Genomic DNA, 19,643 nt, shown 5'->3' on the forward strand with positions numbered 1-19,643 from the left:
CAGTATGAGAAATCAGTCCAAGCACAAAAGGATGCCGACACTAAGGTCCCATTCTAAAGCACAATATAAGGATGCCCCCCAATCCGCTCCCACATTAACGGCTATTGACAGAATGCTCCAGCAGACACTTGGGGCTGTAGCTGATGCCATAGCAAATACGGAGAGAAGGATGTCATTACCACCAGCCACTGTTATCATCCAAGATACTCAGGAAGGGGTGACGGATATGTCTGTAGTCACGCTGGCGGCTTCAGATGATCCAAATGGTCAAGATATTAGCTTAGATGCTACTTCCTCCTCCTTTGTGGATCTTCCGTGTGCACAGGTTGTCACTGAGAACAAAAAGGAGACACTGAAATTAAGCACAAAAACAGCCAAATCAAACACCATGAAGGTAAAAGGTCCCAAACATTGTTCATATCAGGAGGGGAAAAAGATCACAGCAAGACTATAAACCATAACTTGATGGCACCTATAAATCCACCTACACCGGGAATACCTTGTTGGATTGCTAATATGGTGGCTGACCTAAAAGCCGACTTAGAAGATACCATTACAGCATTAATTAAACCCCTTATATCCAAAATAGATAGATTAACTTCACTAGTAAATAACAAAGGAGTTAGTATAATAAACCAAACAGTAAGACAAGAAGGCACAGTGCCAAAAGTAACACAGGATAGGGGTTTGCCCAAAACACAAATACAATCGAAGGAAAAGGTAACACCAATATCTGATTTGCCAGCAAGCGAAATACCGAGGGAGAAAAGTACGAATGCACAGTGTGCACATAATCTACCTAAAACTTTGAATCCTATTAGTACTAATGATGCAATAAAGGGCCCAACAAAACTACAAGCTACTGTTCAGACAGCAAATGGAAACAGTACGCAAAGCTTGAATGATAAAACAAACCCTACTGTGCGAGTGAATAATGTGGAAAATAAATCGACGGTGATTCACTTTAGGACATTTAATCTTCCCCCGGAAGCTTCACCTTTTACAGTTGTGTCAACAGGAGTCCCACCACTTAGAGAGGGCAAAAGGGAAACACATTTTGAACTAAAAAATAAATGTGTACAGTGGCTTCAGCTAAACCGACCCTTACCCCATAACATATGTGGCGAAATTCTGACAGTAAGGAGGGGGGATTGGATTGGAAAAGGAACCAAAACAATAGGAGGGGATATAATAACTGTGAACTTTAGAGACACTGCAGCAGTTAATTACATATGCAATGTACCTCCGAGCAATTCCAAAACACAAATCCACCCCGTTCACTTATCATATTTTTATCCATATACACAACAAAGACCTTTACAGAGATTTAGAACCCCAGTGCACAGGGCGCACCAGATGGATTTTTTGCAGAGACCACCCCAATGGCAAATGTCTCACCAAACAGCAACCTCAACCTATGCTGATCATTCTCTATACCAGTATGCGCACTGGAATAGATTTAGTGCACTAGAAGAGGTCGATTGACACATAAAGGATGAACCCGGTGCTCTGGAAACACAGACAGGATCTGAGGGGAAAGGATCAAGTGTACTAGAGCCTGGAACATCTGATAGTATTGGACATAATAATGTAAAGGGCACTAATGAAAAGAACTGTAATTCACAAAAAGGAAGAAACGAAAGTAAGGACCAGTTAATCCAAGAAAAAACCCAAATACTAAATATAAATATTAGTGATACCAGCCCTGAATTAGGTACCTTTGAACTAGTTAGGGAAATAGATCATGACCCGATGGACCCAAAAATTCAATGTATAGGGGGAAATAATGAACACATTGAAATTCTATCATGGAACATTGCTGGATTAGCAGCCAAATTTGATTCCCAGGATTGGCATAATTACATTACCAAATTCCAAATCATATGCCTACAAGAAACATGGGCTGTTGACTCCAATCCTTATAATCTAGATGGGTACAAATGTTTTGCAGTCCCGGCTATAAACTCGCCATCAGGGAGAGCAAGGGGAGGATTAATAATGTATGTTAACCTCCATATTCAGGGCATATGGTCTTGTTATAATTGGGACTCACATAATATCCAAGTTGTAGGGTATCATTTTAAAAATCTTCATCTTATCTTTTTAAATTGGTACAATGCCGTTGGTTTAACGGGGAAGGAGTCCGTTGTTAGAGAACTGGACACCTGTTTAGAAAAGTTGAGTTGTGTAAATAAGACACCAATTGCCCCAAATATAATACTTTTGGGGGATTTTAATTGTCATCTCAGTGATAATTTAAAACCGTTTAACAGACATTGGTCGAGATGTACTATATCAAAAGGGCCACACTTCGCTCATGTAGCGGAAGGATGGGAACTAGAGAAAATAGCGAAAAGATACGACTTGGCTCATACCTTGGACCTCGTTAAGCTGGGGGAAAAGGGAGATCTGAATCCAACTTTTAGAGGCAGAGGTTGCCAGTCGTATATTGATTTCATCCTGGTTTCATCCCCACTAAAGAAAAATATTACTAACATGGCGATAGATACTAGTATTTATAGCGATCATAACCCCCTCACTATCTCATTAAAAGGGCCAGTTTTTAAAAAGTCCACCAAGAGATCAGACATTATGAAAAAAGTAGTGGATCAGGGCAGAAGAATTAAATGGGCCAAGATTGATGGTGACAAATTTTATAAAAAACTGATAATGGTGAGTCGGATCGCCATAAATGTATGCCTCGATCCTCTCGTGGAAGGAACACTAGTGGTTAGAGCGTTTGAAGAAATTGCCCATCACGTAGATAAACTCCTGAGGTCATCAAAAAATAATATTGTTCCATCAACTCCACGTTGGTTTGACTCTGTTTGCACCAAGGCGCATAAAATACTGAAACTCAGCCTGAATGCTAGACCCAGAAACAAGCAGATAATAGCCCAAAATAGACTTGCATATAAAAAAGCATTGAATACACGGAAAAAAGACCTTACAAAATAAAGCCTGGGAGGACCTAAGGGAAGCTGCTGAAAAGCGGGATACGTCAGCCTTTTGGAAAGTCATCAATACTCCATGTTTTAAGGACCAAGGAGCTCCAAAAATAACGAACAATATCCTGCCTGAACAATGGCAGACTCATTTCCAAAGCCTTTATAACCACACAGGGCATTTAGTCGAAGGGGAAGGATCAAGATCAAGACTAAGGTTAGGAAATTGTACAAAATTGGACTTTTCTTTGGAAGAAGTTAGAGCTGCTATATCTGGGCTTAGTAAGAACAAAGCACCTGGCCCCGATGGAATACCCCCCGATCTTTATATTAGCAACATAGATCTATGGGCATCTCTGCTTGCGAGAGTCCTGAACGAAGCAGTGGTGGCAGGACTGCCTCGCTCTTGGTCAACTGCAACTATAGTGCCGATCTACAAAAAGGGGAAGTATGATGACCCACAATGTTACCGCCCCATATCACTCATCGATGTTACAGCAAAAGTGTTGGGACGTGTCATCTTACATCGTTTGCAGGAATGGGCTGAGTCGCATCAGGTTTTATCAGATGTACAATATGGTTTCAGGGAGGGCAGATCCACCACTGATCAATGTTTAAATCTATATCTTCTGGCAGCAAAATATACCATCGCCGGGAGCGGAAATATATTCATGGGGTTCATGGACCTTTCCGCGGCCTTTGATCGCGTAAATAGAGAGAAACTTTGGTCACTACTGTTACTTCTAGGAGTGGTTGATATCTTAAAAAATTTACACTGGAACACATCTGCAAGTGTAAGATACAACCAAGAAGGAAGCAAAACGGATTCTTTTGTATGTACCAGTGGCGTGAGGCAAGGCTGCATTTTAGCCCCATTCCTGTTCTCCATTTACATAAATCTCCTAGAAAAGGAACTACTCAAGCTACAGGTAGACTCCCCCCAAATCGGCCACCGTGCGGTGCCGGTATTATTATATGCCGACGACGCAGTACTACTAGCCAGAACTCCCCGTGGGCTACAGAAGTTGATTGATGGTTTTGTTGATTTTATGGCCCAATTAGATCTTTCAACCAACTTGGAAAAATCTTACATTATGGTAACCGGCCCCAAGAAAAAAGGGAAAATTATCTACCTCATTGGCTCACACGAAATTGGGCAGGTCAAAACTTTCTCCTATCTAGGGGTATTATTTGACAATCACCTGACTTTTAAACCCCTGGTGGAGAAACATGCAACTAAACTGGCAGCGTCAACTGGAGCTATTATGGGGTATGGGAGGCGATTGGGCAGATGGTCCCCAGAGCAGATATTAAATCTTTACAGATCAATATGTAGTGCTAAGGTCACCTATGGTGCAGAAGTTTGGGGCTTCATTGATAAAAAACTGCAACCAATACAGGTGGAAGAAAATAAATTTTTGAGAAGAATTCTTAAAGTGCCCCAAAGTGTGCCGGCCCTCATTATTCATGAGGAAGTGGGAGAGCTGTACATTGAAGATCGGATTAGAAGTAAACCACTTTTAGCCTGGGTCAAAATCTGGACTAATCCGGAGGCATCCTTCACAAGACAAATTATAAAAGACTGCCTTAAACGGGAAAAATGGCCCCATATACCGTGGTTGAAGTATATTAAGGACTCGATGGATGACATTAACTGCACAAATTTCTTTGTAGATCCAGAATCCCTTAATATTGAGAACAAAATAATGGTCAAAACATTTTTTTTAGAACATTTAAGCGCGATTAGGGCAGAGAGGGAAAAACGAAAGCCCACTGTTCTTGCTTATTTCCACCTAACAGTGAAACAAGGACTAGAACCATATTTGAGGGTTATGTTTAACGCACAGGATCGCTATTATATGACCCGTTTTAGACTGAACATGCTCCATCACTTATTTTCGGTCCCCTCTGGTTTTAGCCTTACAGTGGAGGAGAAGGGTACCTGCGGCTGCGACTCTAGGTCTCCGCAGGATACCCTTCACTTTGTTTTACTATGCCCATTTTATTCTGCCCCAGGCCGTAAGTTTCTAGTAGGGATTCTGAAAGAAACAAAACTTAGACAAGCTAAAAAGGCCTTGAGATTTTTGCAGGAAGCCCCAGATGCCCACACACTGTTTTGTATTGTGAATTTTATTCGAGTTGCACTACAGTTAAGGAATACAAGAGAAGAACGTTGATTTTAATAATATTTTAAATTTGTTGGGTAATCCCTCTTTTTTAAACTAATGAAATATGTGTTTTATGTGAAAAATCAAATCAATCATTTTTAAGTGTATATTGTGTATGTGCTTTTATGGTGTCTTTTTAAGTACCGAATAAAGATTATTGATGATGATGATGATGACATCACTGATGACATCACTGATGACATCATCCACGTGACAATCACATACACCTTTTCATACACTATTACAATTTTTCATCACTCTTTGTAAAATCCAGAGTATCATATTTGAATCCATTGTCACAGCAATACAAGTATCTAAAAACCCACTCAGTGATTCATAGATGTATACACACATCTAATCACTTACCTGTGGATTCTCTCATACATGCTGTCAATGAACAATAGAACACTATCAAAAATACTTATACACCTATATCGACAGTAAACATCAGCCCACATCCTACTCACTTATGCAAACAATGGATCATACTTACATATTTACTTAGCAAAACACTTATACAAACACCACTTCATCTATTCATTTAGATAGTAATTCATACTTAGTGAATTATAAAATCATTATTACAAGTATACAGTTATCCATACAGTCACTCACACAATCATTGAGTCTTATGTATACTTATTTATATACAACAACTGACACATACACTGCCTTTTATTTTTCTAGTTTGTTGGAAGTGTACCATTGAGAAATATATTTGCTCATCACCACACCCATAAGGAGATTCACTCACCCAAACTGTTAGAACATGTAGTTTTAACTTCATATATCTACTGAATCAACTATTCACACATCTTTGGACAGTCACACACACCCCACCGAACCACACACGCTTTCACACTCCCATACAAATACTCAGTTAACTAATCAATAACTAATATAGACTTTCACATAGCTAGTAACCAACTCTTTCACTATTTAGTATCGCGGTTTTTGAACTGTGGGATTTGTTGTGTTAGCATTTGCGGGTGCATTTGATACAACTATCTGGACCAAGGTAGTACATTGATGTGTGTGTTGATTATATTGTAATATATGTGGTGGTGGTTTTTATCTTTTGTATTAATAATTTCTATCTACCCTAACTGCGCTACTCTCAGCCATAGATAACCGATGATGGAAGGAATTAAAACCTTCGGCTTTTCTGATGAAGATTTTTCGGCACTAGTGGGCAGAGCCCTCACAAGTGATAATGTGATCCCGGTACAACTAAGTGAGAATATAGAATGGACTAATCTCCTCAATATGAGGAAGAGATTGAAGCGCATGGAGTCCCATGCACACTATATGCTTCAATATTTAAGATCTGGCGTCATCCCATCTGGCCTACGGGTTAGGAATGTTCTGGCTTTATTTATCGAAGTCAGAAAGTTCCTGGAGCGGTGGTCGCTTATAGCTAACCGCTGCTCCAGGGACTGGATGATGCTTATCATCGAGACAGCCAGGGACATGATGGAGGTCTTGAATAAGGAAATTATATCTTTGGAGGAAAAATTAAACTCCTCCACAGCACTTGAAGAAGCTAAGGCCAGACTGGAAAAGATCAATACCGATATGAAAGATTTCGAGATATATTTGACGAACAAAAAAACTGACAAACTGAAAAAGGATATTAGATGGTACACTCAGGAGAAGGCATACCCATACCTACAGGCTACTTTCTATCAAGAATCTACTTACAATAAAGGACAAACTGGGAATCCCAACAGATACCGTAGGAGAGGCTTTAATTTCTCTGATACTTTTTCAACAGACTCAGAAAATGAGACAGGCTACGAACATGATGAACATCATTACGAGGAACGACCATCACGTGGTAGAGCAATGGGCCATCAGTCATACCGAGGTCAGTCATCCCCTTTTTTAGGGAGAGGTCAATTTCATGGGAGGAACAAACGTTGGGTATCAGACAGGAGGGAACCCCACCAGGGAGCCCCTCCAAATCAACAGCCATATGTCAAAACCAGACAAAATCAATACTGGCGTTGAACACTGAAGATATGACCTCACTAGTTAAGAATGACGATCTACCAATATTCAACCTGTCATCGACCCATTTGAACAATGAGGAACGCTCCCTACTTAGTAGAGGCCTTTCATTTGTCCCAAGCACCCATCCCAATATCTTCAAACTATTTCAAGATCTATTTTCCTTTTTTAGGAAGGTTCGTTTGAAGAAATTTTTTCAAGAATGTCCCGCAGCTATCAGCGAGACTAATCGCTCAAACTGCAAACCCCCTTCGCAATTTACCCCTACTCTGGAAATGGTTGGCCCAGAGGTTCACGTCTTCGAACAAACTGTCCTAAAAGAAGTAAGCAGATTAACTAAAAAATCTCAATCTGTTAGCAACAACCTTACAATGACAGAGAACAAAGCCCTTCAGAGTCTAAAATCAAATAGAGAAATAATTGTGAAACCATGTGACAAAGGGGGAGGGATTGCAGTCCTTGACAAAGCGGACTATGATACAAGGATTACTGATATGTTATCAGTAACGCACCACTACAAGAGGGCACACCCTAGGGACCTCACTAAACTTACACAAACTATTGAGGAGATGACCAGTAAAGCTTTGGAAAGAGGAGATATCTGTCAACAGGAGTTTAATTTTCTTAACAAATCCTGTCCTGTCACACCAGCTCTGTATGGACTCCCCAAAACGCACAAATGTGTGACTGATCCCCCCATGCGACCTATTATTTCTACCATTGGCACTAGTACGGAGCCACTCTCCAAATTTGTGGATTCTTTCCTATGTCCATTAACTCGCACTTATATGTCCTTTATCCGTGACACCGGGGACATTATTTCTAAATTGGAGGGTACGGCTTTCAATCCTCAGACTGAGATACTAGTAACGCTTGACATTGAGGCTTTATATACCAATATCCCTCAATGTCAAGCGTTACAGGCAGTGGCCGACCTGCTGTCCAGAACGCCAGGTGACAGACCAGATGGATTTATACTTGAGTGCCTCGAAGTTGTGTTATTTAACAACTTTTTTTAATTCAACGGGGCATTATTCCAGCAAATAAAGGGCACCAGTATGGGCGCTTCTTGCGCACCAAGCGTAGCGAATATCTACATGGGAGAGTGGGAGAGGAGGAATGTCTTCAATGAAGTGGCTCCATTTTTTGACAATGTTGTCACATGGAGGCGCTTCATTGACGACATTTTTCTAATCTGGAGAGGTGAGGAAGATTCCTTAAAAGAATATCTGCTATGGCTTAGCGCAAGTGATTGTAATTTAACATTCACCGCTAATTACAGCCCTCAGAGCGTGGAATTCTTAGATATCTGAATATCTGGGGTCAACTCTGTCTTGGAGGTTAGTCTATTTCGCAAACCAACAGCCAAGAATACAATTCTCCAATACCAAAGTTATCACCCTGGTATGCAAAAGGATTCAATTCCATTTGGGGAATTTCTTCGAATACGAAGAAATTGTAGTACCATGTCTGAATTTCATAAACATGGTGATGCCCTCAAATTAAGATTACTAACAAGAGGCTATCCGAATCGGCTGGTTCGACATGCCTATAAGAGGGCGAAATACTACAATAGAGACGCCCTACTAGAAGGTAATCCGCGTATCAAGAAGGAACAAGTAGTTTGCGTGGTGAACCATTCCCCATTTAATTTCAAACTTAAAAACATCATTCAGCGAAATTGGAGAATATTGAACACAGGAGATGAGGATCCAATTTTAGATGCACCTTTGGTAGCATTTCGCAGAAATCGCAACCTACGTGACATGTTAGTCCATACTAGAACTCAGAATACCAATAAACTAAGGCAGAGTGCCATTACAGGTTTACCACCCGTTATGGGAAATCACAGATGTGGCGGCTGCCACGCATGTGAAACAGCCCTTGTCACAGACTGCTTTGTACATAAGGAGAAGAGGATTGAACTCAAGGACTTCACAAACTGTAGGAGCAAAAATATAATTTATTGTATTGTTTGCCCCTGCAACATGGTTTATATTGGTGAATCTGGACGTGAATTTCGTGTTCGCCTTAGCGAGCATAAATCCGCGATTCGAAACCAACGTACAGAAGCACCCCTGGTCAGACACTTTCTTGAAAAAAGTCATTCTGCAACGGATGTTCGCTGGTGCATTTTGGAAAAGGTAAAGGGGAGTGTTGGTACCCCCATGGACATCTCTCGTAAACGGCGGGAGTGTTTTTGGATATTTTTCTTAGACTCTGTAAAACAGGGTCTGAATGAAGAAATCCAGTGGATCATTACTAAACCATGGTAGTTTCAAGCACATAGGTCCCACTGTTGCACTATGGATAAAAATGGGACACTGAGAAGCCAGCTAAATCCATAAGTACAACATATTATCTGTTGGATGTTTTAATTTGCACCTTTAACAGAGCAGAGATAGGGCTCATCTGTATTAACATCTAGCACTAATTATAGACATGTCAGACATGATTGATCTACATATATATATGGATTTTTTGTAACTAATTAAAAATAAATAGTGGTTGCCATGAGCCATTAATTTTTGGAGATTTTTTCAATAATACTCGGCATTTGTGGAGTAACAACTGGCGAATAGATAATCAACATTGTTTGGTAACTCGATATCTACATCGTCTGGTAACCCGATATCTAATTACCAGGCATGCCGTCCATTGTTGGGACTATTCTAAGATGGAGACACTAAGCGTAGTCCGTTCTTTAGCTTTATGACCGCAAAGAGTCATGGGCTATGTAGAGGCTGCCATTAGCCGCTAAATTTTGGAGGTTTTAATAACACTGGCCATTTGTTGAGTAAATACTTGTGAACAGACAATTGACATCGTTTTTTTCAAGTGTAGTGTGACTGGGGTTTTCATTTAATACAACTAATTGAGCCCACAACTCCCTATGTTTGGCACTACTCTAAGATGGTGACATTGAGCGCAGTCCGTTTTTTAGCTCCATGACTTGCAAAAGTCGCGGGCTACGTAGATAGAAGGGACGTTGCCGACACAGCTGCAACAGGTTACGGATTGGGTCGCGGGATATATAAACTAATGGGTTCGCGTGCAATGTTGCAATATCGAACCACTTCAGGATGATGACGGCGGTGGAGGCGGCGCGTTGACGGGGATTGGAAATTTTGGATTTTTTAAAAGTAAGTGCTCGTTGCCCTCCTATACTGATATTCGAATCAGAGAATGTCAATAATTCCTTCTTTTCGTTTAGTTAGAAATCCATTTAAAACTTAAATTGAAGGATAATTTAGGGATATAGTCCCAAAACTTGTTTCGATGTCAATTTAACTTCAAATGTGCATATCGGCTCAGTGCATGCATTAATGCAAATGACTAACCAGCAATTGGTTTGTTGACTATTGCCATCCTAACCTTTACGTATTTAAAATAGATGCTATTAACTAATCGATCATAGTTAACTATAGCTACACCCTCACACAAAAAAAGTGCAGAAAATGGGTCTAATACATAAGGTTGACCATTCGTAGTTTCCAACTATACGCATATGCTTCGCTGCAAAGAAAGCGTATTTAATGAGATCTGTTGATGAGCGTGCAGGGTACTTATGATGTGGGGTAATGAACCGGGATAACAGGTTAAGTTCAAAGTTAAAATGTTCATGCAAACAAACATACGGAAGCCGCTTAGGTGGTTGTACCACATTCTGTTATGGCGGCAACTCGAGGGAAACACAGTTTGATTAAGCACATCATTTAATGATTGTCTATCTGCTGTACCTCTGTAACTAGGAGTCTTTGTAAATATAAGGCGGTAGCCATATTAAAGATGTGTTTCCTAATTACCATACGCCCTTTCCTTTTTAGACGCTGGAATATTTCAAAGACGATCAGGAGACTCAATCTGCTAGTGTATAACACACATAAAAAAGTAAGTAGGTACAAGAGTGCATGACATAGATGTCGCATATTTGATCATGTTAGGATATTTATGTCGGCACTTCTTATCACTTTTTTACAGAAGTGGTGTCCCCTCCACTCCACTCTACTGAATTAAAAGGAAAAATATTAAAGCCGCCCCCGCCTCTTTGTGACATTTGGCATATTAAAACAGGTAACAATCATGTTCTGCGGGCCCAAAAGTATTTACCACATTAAAATTATAGTGGGGTTTTATTACAATAAGTATGTACTTGGTATATTTTTTAGATGCTGGATACCTGCATTAGTCGGACTAAAAACTACGTATATTTGCCTGCTTCTATTCGTCAGGTAATAAAGGAAGATGATTTTCGAACTATCCTGTTAGTAAATGTGCTAGGTTGGTTGTAGCATAGTAAAGATGAGTAATCTCTGTGCTTTTTTCAATTCAGATTACGTTTGAAGCATAGCTACCCTCGAAAAACAATATTTACTACAATGTTCATTTGTTGATAGAGGTACATATTGAACAAACTTTCATATTTGAATATCTTAATATTAGATCTCGGCGCCTTGGTCGCACTGTATAGATTTTCTTCTCTCTCTTCTACAACTGGTGATCACAACTGACTGTATGGGTTATAAGGTTCACAGAATGGCGAGAATTTGTGAGATTTTTTAAGCGTGGGCTTTGGTCCGTTTTGTTGTTTCAAATGTACACAAATTATTATGAAGCTTCTACAGGGTATTAATGAATGGAAAAATAACTGTTGTATATATTGTTTCAGATTTATATTTCAGGTTCAGAGGCCCTATACCGCACTGTATCTGTTGTGGTCCTGAAGAAGGTGGTCTTCATTCTCGTTAACTCCACCGAAACGCGTCGACCTTTCTCTTTTAGAAAAATCTCATGACTTTGGTCATATAGTGGACACCAGATTCAATGCTATAGGACATAATTGTTGGTGTTTTTGTGATAGGATGAATGTTTAGTTAGAGTGTATGTGTTGTGCGTGTGTGGCTCTGTACCTGTGATTTGTAGATATTTAACTGTGTTCTTATGAATTCAAAAAGATATATGTGTATAGTTTGGAAAATGTAAAAGCAACTGTCTCTGAAAGTGTTTTTGTAATATGCCTATATTTTTATAAGTGTTACAATTGCAAACTATGACAATAATGGGAAAAAAAATAATTTTTACACCTTGCGTAGACTTTGTTAGTATATGCCCTGTGTTTGAGACTAAAACTCCAATAAAAAATGTATTTATAGGTCTAGAGGGAGTCATTTTCATTCGCTTGGTACTTATTTATATACAACAACTGACACATACACTGCCTTTTATTTTTCTAGTTTGTTGGAAGTGTACCATTGAGAAATATATTTGCTCATCACCACACCCATAAAGAGATTCACTCACTTAAAGTGTTAGAATATGTAGTTTTAACTTCATATATCTACTGAATCAACTATTCACACATCTTTGGACAGTCACACACACCCCACCGAACCACACACACTTTCACACTCCCATACAAATACTCAGTTAACTAATCAATAACTAATATAGACTTTCACATAGCTAGTAACCAACTGTAGAATCAGTTTACACAACAACTGACAAAGTGATACAGATATTCAACACACAGTTTAGTCACTATCCACTATATTTAGTGAGACATTATAAATTGGTCAAGTAAGCAGTCAATTACACTGCTACTAAATCCTCCATCCAAATATTTATTTATATATATCCACTCATTTTTCATTGCAAATTGCTACATATATAATGCATATTTAAATAACGAAGCAAACCACATTCACTGGATGATGTCATCAGTGATGTCATCAGTGATGTCATTTGAGATGTCATCAGTGATGTCACTGACCATGTCATGAATGATCTAATATGTGACATCATCAGCAGTGGATTGCAGGTGCGCGAAATATAGTTAGTACAACTAACTATATAGGAGCAATTTCAATGGTTTTGTATGAGTGAAATGTCCAGCTAGCTATAACACCCCTAAAACTTATAGTGTTTTGAGTGAATTTCAAAGGTTTTTTAAAAGCTAATTCCTAACTATATAACGCCTGAAACTTATGTTTTTTTCAGTGATTTTCAAAGGTTTTTTAAATGCTAATTCCTAACTATATAAGGCCTGAAACCTATGGTTTTTTCAGTGAATATATATATATATATATATATATATATATATATATATATATATATATATATATATATATATATATATATATATATAGTTAGATAGGTTTCAGAGATGTCATAGTCAAATATTTGCATAGAAATTCACTGAAAAAACACTGGTTTTAGGGAATGTCACCCTTCTTAAGCCAGGCTAGCTTGAATCTAGTGGCACAATGAGCAAGGGACCCATGTTGGGCATGCCTATCCCACTCGGTTCGAAAAGTGTTACAGCAAACAAATGATGGACAGAGTGCTGACAATGCACACATTCTCCCCCAGGCAAAAGATCTGGGCTAAATCCATTGTTCTTTTTCCCACTACACCACCCCAGTTTTAACCCAGTCATATGCAAATCAGTCTTTATCCTGTGATCGAAACTGGTCCTAGGATGCTTCTTTCCAGTCCAGGGAGGACCTGGCTTGGCATTTCGGGCTGGACTGTTCCCATGAGGCACAGGGTCAAGACTGATTTGCATATGGCTGGGTTCAAACTGGAATGGCATGGTGAGTAAACAATGATGGATTTAGGCCCAGATCTCTGCACTGGGATGAATGTATGACATTGTTCTGCATTCTGTCCATCAACTGTTGTTTTTGTATATTTTCTAAACCAGCAGAATTAGGTACAGACTTCTTCAAAGAATCCAATTTTTACTGTAATTTCTCCGAGAGAAGAATAGTAACTCCTTTGTGTTCCATTTTAGCAATGGCTTCCATTTTCGCTATTGGTTGTTTTTCGAGTTTCAAAAGTTCTTTACTGAATGTAGAACACTCTTCCAGTGTTGGCATTAGGCAAACTATAGACTTCTTTTCTCCAATTTATGTGTACATTATTTCAGGTGCAATGTTTTCATTTGGAAACAAGCTCGTTAGCAACCGACTTTGTAAAGATTCTTTACCATGTTTTGTCAAAACACCAATTTCTTATATCTTGAAGCATGTTTTCATAATGTTCATCACTTGCTTGTCACATATTCTTAATAAGTTCTTTATATTCAAAATGAGACCAAATGTTTACATTACCGATACTTCCCAAAGATTTCCTAGTATCTTCGTGGACAAGTGTTTAAAAACTGGTTTCCCTTTCACAGTAGTAAGTTGTACTAGATCACCGAATACAATTACAATTTTTCCTCCAAATAAAACATCACAATCTGTTTTTAAAATTGGTTGCATTCTTAATTGTACAAAGTCAAGCATTACGTTTAAAACTATGCTCACCTCATCAATGATCAAAAGTTTCATTTTCTTTAGTACTCTTTAGACTTCATAACAAGCTTCTCCAGATAGCTTGTGATATTCCTACTCATTTTCATGTTCAACTGGTAGCATGAGTTATCGATGTAATGTAATCCCTTTAATGTTTTGTGCTGCTAACCCAGTTGGAGCGGTTACAGCACAAGATAAATGTGATTTGATTCAGTGGTTTTGTGCAGATAACTGGTCAAAACTTTAATTAAGAAACTTTGTTCCAGCTTGACCACTGATATACATTCAAATAGGTTTAAATGATGCACATTTGCATTCTTTTTTTCATGCAATAAACCATGCTCTATCTGTTGTGTCACTTGCTGATATATTTCTTTGTGTTCAATATTTAGTTGTTCTTCCTTGTTTTCCAACTCAATAATATCCTGTTGTGCTTGTTGAAATGCCATTTCTCCTTCATTCATGGCTATTGATGCTTCATTTTCAGAAAGTGGTTGTCCTAATGGATCTTGACTTAGTGGAGCAGAACCTTGACTATCTTGAGAACTGTCTCTAGCTATTTCAGCTGCAATAGTAATTTCTTTTTCAATCTCATTTAAAATTTGTAGATAATTTGGAAATTGTATGTGTTGAATGCTATCTTTACATGCATTAAAAGAATCTTAAAAGCAGTAAAACTCACCAAGTAATTTGATTTCACTACTCAAAGCCTTGAAAAGTTACAGAAGTGCTAAATAGAAAAATTCCCTTCTATCTGGAGTTTCGCAACTGAGTTTCCTGTGGTTAATAAGATTTCCTTTGGCATGTTTTACCAAACATCCTCCAAATCCAATTACTGTATATTTTTCTTTATTTATATTTTCTGTAACATTTCTCTTCAAACTGCAATGTTGCAGTATTTTAAAGAGACATATGTTTTCCAGATATGGACTTCTTTTAGGATAGTATGTATCCAACATACTAGTTTTAACAATATCTGTACTGTCTGGTTCATTCAATGCTAACTATATAATTTCTTGTACAGATTTCAATACTCGATTTCGTGATTTTTTAGCAAGACCTAGACTTACCCATATTATTTCTCTTGACTTTGAGTATAGCCCTCCCCAACCCCCTCACCTCACCCTACGTAAAGCCACATGGCCCAAACTCCTTTCTGATCAGTCTCCCCCCTAACCTCTCACCCAGGGCGAAAAAAAACCTCAAACACGAACTGATCAGGCATAACCCCAAATCACTATTTGCCGACCTATATCATTGCTCCGCCAAAGGCCAAGTAAAAATGTACCTCATCTTTCACACGGAAATCCCAGACAAGTGGAATTCCATCCTTAGAGCAGAACTCCACATCACCAAAACCATCAGTACTCCCCATAGCTGCAAACTATCATTCTCTACCCCTAACCGCAAGGCATGCTGTGGGAACACCTTTGTGACCATCTACTCCAATGGCCCCGTCTTGATCCAAGCTAACAATGTCAACCTTGAGTCATTCGATCTCTTCTTTACCTCTCTGAGAACTACCGCCACCCACACACAGCCTTCCCTCCCATTGTTCCCCCACCCCGACAATCAGTCCCCCCAGCAGAACATCCATGCCATTCCTGCACCCGCTTCCACCAACCCATACGCTCCGCCACGAACCACCTCCCACTCCTCTAGCCTCAAGAACAAGACACCCCCTCCTCCACTGGTCTGGCCCCTTGAACTCCTCCCTATGCTTAAGCCACTTTAAGCATTACTGGTCGACCTCAATACTCACTCTAAGTTTCCCAAGCACCTTCCCATCCCCACCTGCATAAGAAAACAACCACCTCATCATGACCCTACTCACCCGGCCCCTAATCCCATAACCTTAACCGACAACACAACAACTACCAAAAGAAAGCAAAACGTTGTCAGATCTTCACCCATCCGTGAAGACCCTACGCAAAACCCACCCACTTCCCCCAAGAAGAGACGGGGCACCAACACTCCCTGATCGAAAGCCAAATGGCTACTATAATACAGGGCCTGAAAGACATCCTAAGCAACCTTGCCACATTCCATAAACCCACCTTAAACCACCACTCGACCCCCATCATCCCCAACCATTCTCCCCAAAGGCCTCTCAAGGTTCCGCGGCCCAGCTGGACATCATCCCCCCTCCCGAACCTTATTCCAAGACCTAATAGAACTGTGGAAGCCATGTCGTCTGTTGAATCGACCAAGCTGGCCTCCTCGTACACCACCCCCTCTACGCACATCCCCCAATCCTCGATTCACTGGACTCAGAAGTGATCACTCTATCCGGAAACCGGCTAGACCCCCACCCTCCCTCATCAACATCCCTACTGCCCCCCTAACGAAGGAACCAAAACAAGAGACACCCCAGACCAACTGCATGTTCATAAAATGCTGGTCAGCCACTAAGCATGCCACAGAGCTAGCAGAATCCATCCTCAACCATGTCTTTGATATAGCTTTCATCACAGAGACTTGGCTTAATGACACCTTTCCTCCAATCATGGATATGCTCGTACCTTCTCTATCATCAACAAAGATAGGAGAGACCGAAAAGGTGGTTGACTAGCAATAATTCACAACAACAACAACCTGTCTGTGACCGAAATCAACACGTTCAATTACAACTCCTTCGAATGCCTAATCGCCAACATTAACACCAGCAACAATAATTTGCTACACTGTCATTTCCTATATCACCAACTAGGCATCACCCTCTCGTTCACGGAACACCTCTCAGACCTGGTCGCCCACTGCTCTCTCCGAGATAGCAACAACCTACCTCTGGGTGACCTCAACCTGCACTGGAATGATTCAAACAGCGCACCAAATCAAAACTTGAACGAGCTATTACATAGCAACGACCTTACCCAGCACTGCTCAGAAGAAACCCACAACAAAGGAGCAATCCTGGATGCCATCATCGCCCAACATGACGTATTCACAATAGACCACATGCTACCGGTCGACTGGTCAGACCACTACTTAATCCTATTCCGCATCTTGCAACCGATCATGCGCCAACCTCCCATCCAAGACCCCCCCACATGGACAAGAAACCTAACACAGATCAACATGGCCCATTTAGAAGAAACAATAACCACCCTCCCCCCCATCCCCCAGGACGGTCTCTCCACAACAGAACTCACATCCCACTACAACACAACTATGTCCTCTATCCTAGACCAGCTTGCCCCCCTGAAACTGAAAAAATCCAGGAACATCCCCTCCAGATCCTGGTTCAACAAGGACAATAACGACGAAAGGAGGCAGCTTAGAGCCACAAAATGTCTATGGAGAAAGAATCCCTCTTCTAGCCTCTGCGAAAATCTCAAAACTACAAAAAACATATCAATAATGAAAAAAAAAACTTTTTCTGCACTGCCCTTGACAATGCAATAAACAGGCCAAAAGAACTCTTTAACATCATCAAGCAACAAACTTCCAAATGCTGCACAACCCCAGTCCAGGCCTCAAAAGTTATATGCGACAACTTCGCAACCTTCTTCAATGAAAAAATCAACAAGATCGCGCTATCACTCGACATCATCCTCAATCCCCCCTCCAAAAACTCAGCCCCAGCAATCGAAATCACCTCTAGCTCGCACCCCACGAAAGCCTGGAGAACCTTCAACCCCGTACCTGAAGCTGAGATTCTCAAACTAATCTCCTCCTCCAAGCCCTCATCACACATCCTCGACCCTGTACCCTCATACATGACCAAAAAGTAGAAACTCTCCCTCGCACCACTATGGGGACAAATCATAAACAGCTCCTTAAAAACCGGCATCGTACCAGATTGTCTCAAAGTCGGCCAAGTCACACCACTACTCAAAAAGCCAGGCCTAGACCCCAATGACCTGAACAACTTCAGGCCGGTTTCCAATCTTCCTTTTCTAGCCCAAATCCTCGAAAAATGAGTTCTCCATCAACTGAATCCGCACATGGACAATATCAACCTGCTAGACCAACACCAATCAGGCTTCAGAAAAGGCTGTAGCACTGAAACCACGATCCTTAACATCGTTGATGACATCCTCAAATCCCTTGAAACTGACCAATGCGGCCTACTCATTCTCCTAGATCTCTCGGCACCCTTTGACACGGTGGATCACAATCTTCTCATCAGGGCTCTCAAAGACCGAGTAGGTGCAGACAAGGTGGTTCTTCAATAGTTCTCGTCCTTCTTTCACTGTCGCTCCCAAAGGATAAAAATCAAATCCTTTACGTCCGACCTACTCCCCATCAACAGAGGAGTCCCCCAAGGTTCAGTACTTTCCCCTCAGCTGTTCAACATATGCATGGAACCCCTCACAACCATTCTAAAAAAAGCCGACATACCCTTCCACCTATATGTAGACGACACTCAGATCTACCTGGAAACCTCCTCCATTAACGACATTCTAAGACTCAACAACACTCTCAAAGAGGTTCAACAATGGCTTGCAACAAACCACCTTAAACTCAATAAAGAAATAAACTAAATCCTCCTCATCTCTAACAAAGAAGGAAACCCGCAAATCGTAGAGTGGCTGAAAGCTAACGATGCTCTCAATGGCAATCTCACCCTGGCTAACTCGGTAAAATCACTAGGAATCACCCTTGACCAGAAACTAACCATGACCAACTACATTAAGACCTCCGCCAAGAGCGCCTTCCTTAATCTGAAGCTCCTCAACAAAATTAAACCCTTCATCCCGCCCTTGGACCTCAAACAAGTCACACAATCACTGGTGTTATCTAGACTGGACTATGGGAATGCAGTTCTCACCGGTCTAGCTCTCTCCCACTTAGCCCCACTCAAAACAACTCTCAATGCTGCTGCCAGAATGGTCACCGGAGTCATAAAAAACGACCACCTATCTCTCGCACTCAGAGAACTAATATGGCTCCCAGTGGAAGTGCGTGCCAGTTTTAGAACTGTCAGCCTTACTCACAAAGCCTTGCACACAGGGAAACCGGAATACCTGGCCTCCAAGCTCAAGAAAGCCAGCCAGTCAAGAAACCTTGGAAGTTCCAACACCCTCTTCCAAATCCCTTTGAAAACACGCAAGCAAAAAACTGCGGCACATTCCTTCGCAGGAAACACACCCAAAATCTGGAACTCCATCCCGGTTGATATCAGGACAACTCCCTCCTTCATAAAATTCAAAAGACTCTTAAAAGACTTATACCTCAACTGTGCCTTCCCAAACTGAATTCCAAAACGCACAAGCCGG

This window comes from Lissotriton helveticus, chromosome 4_1 (assembly GCF_964261635.1).
Source record: "Lissotriton helveticus chromosome 4_1, aLisHel1.1, whole genome shotgun sequence".
In the NCBI taxonomy this organism is placed as follows: domain Eukaryota; kingdom Metazoa; phylum Chordata; class Amphibia; order Caudata; family Salamandridae; genus Lissotriton; species Lissotriton helveticus.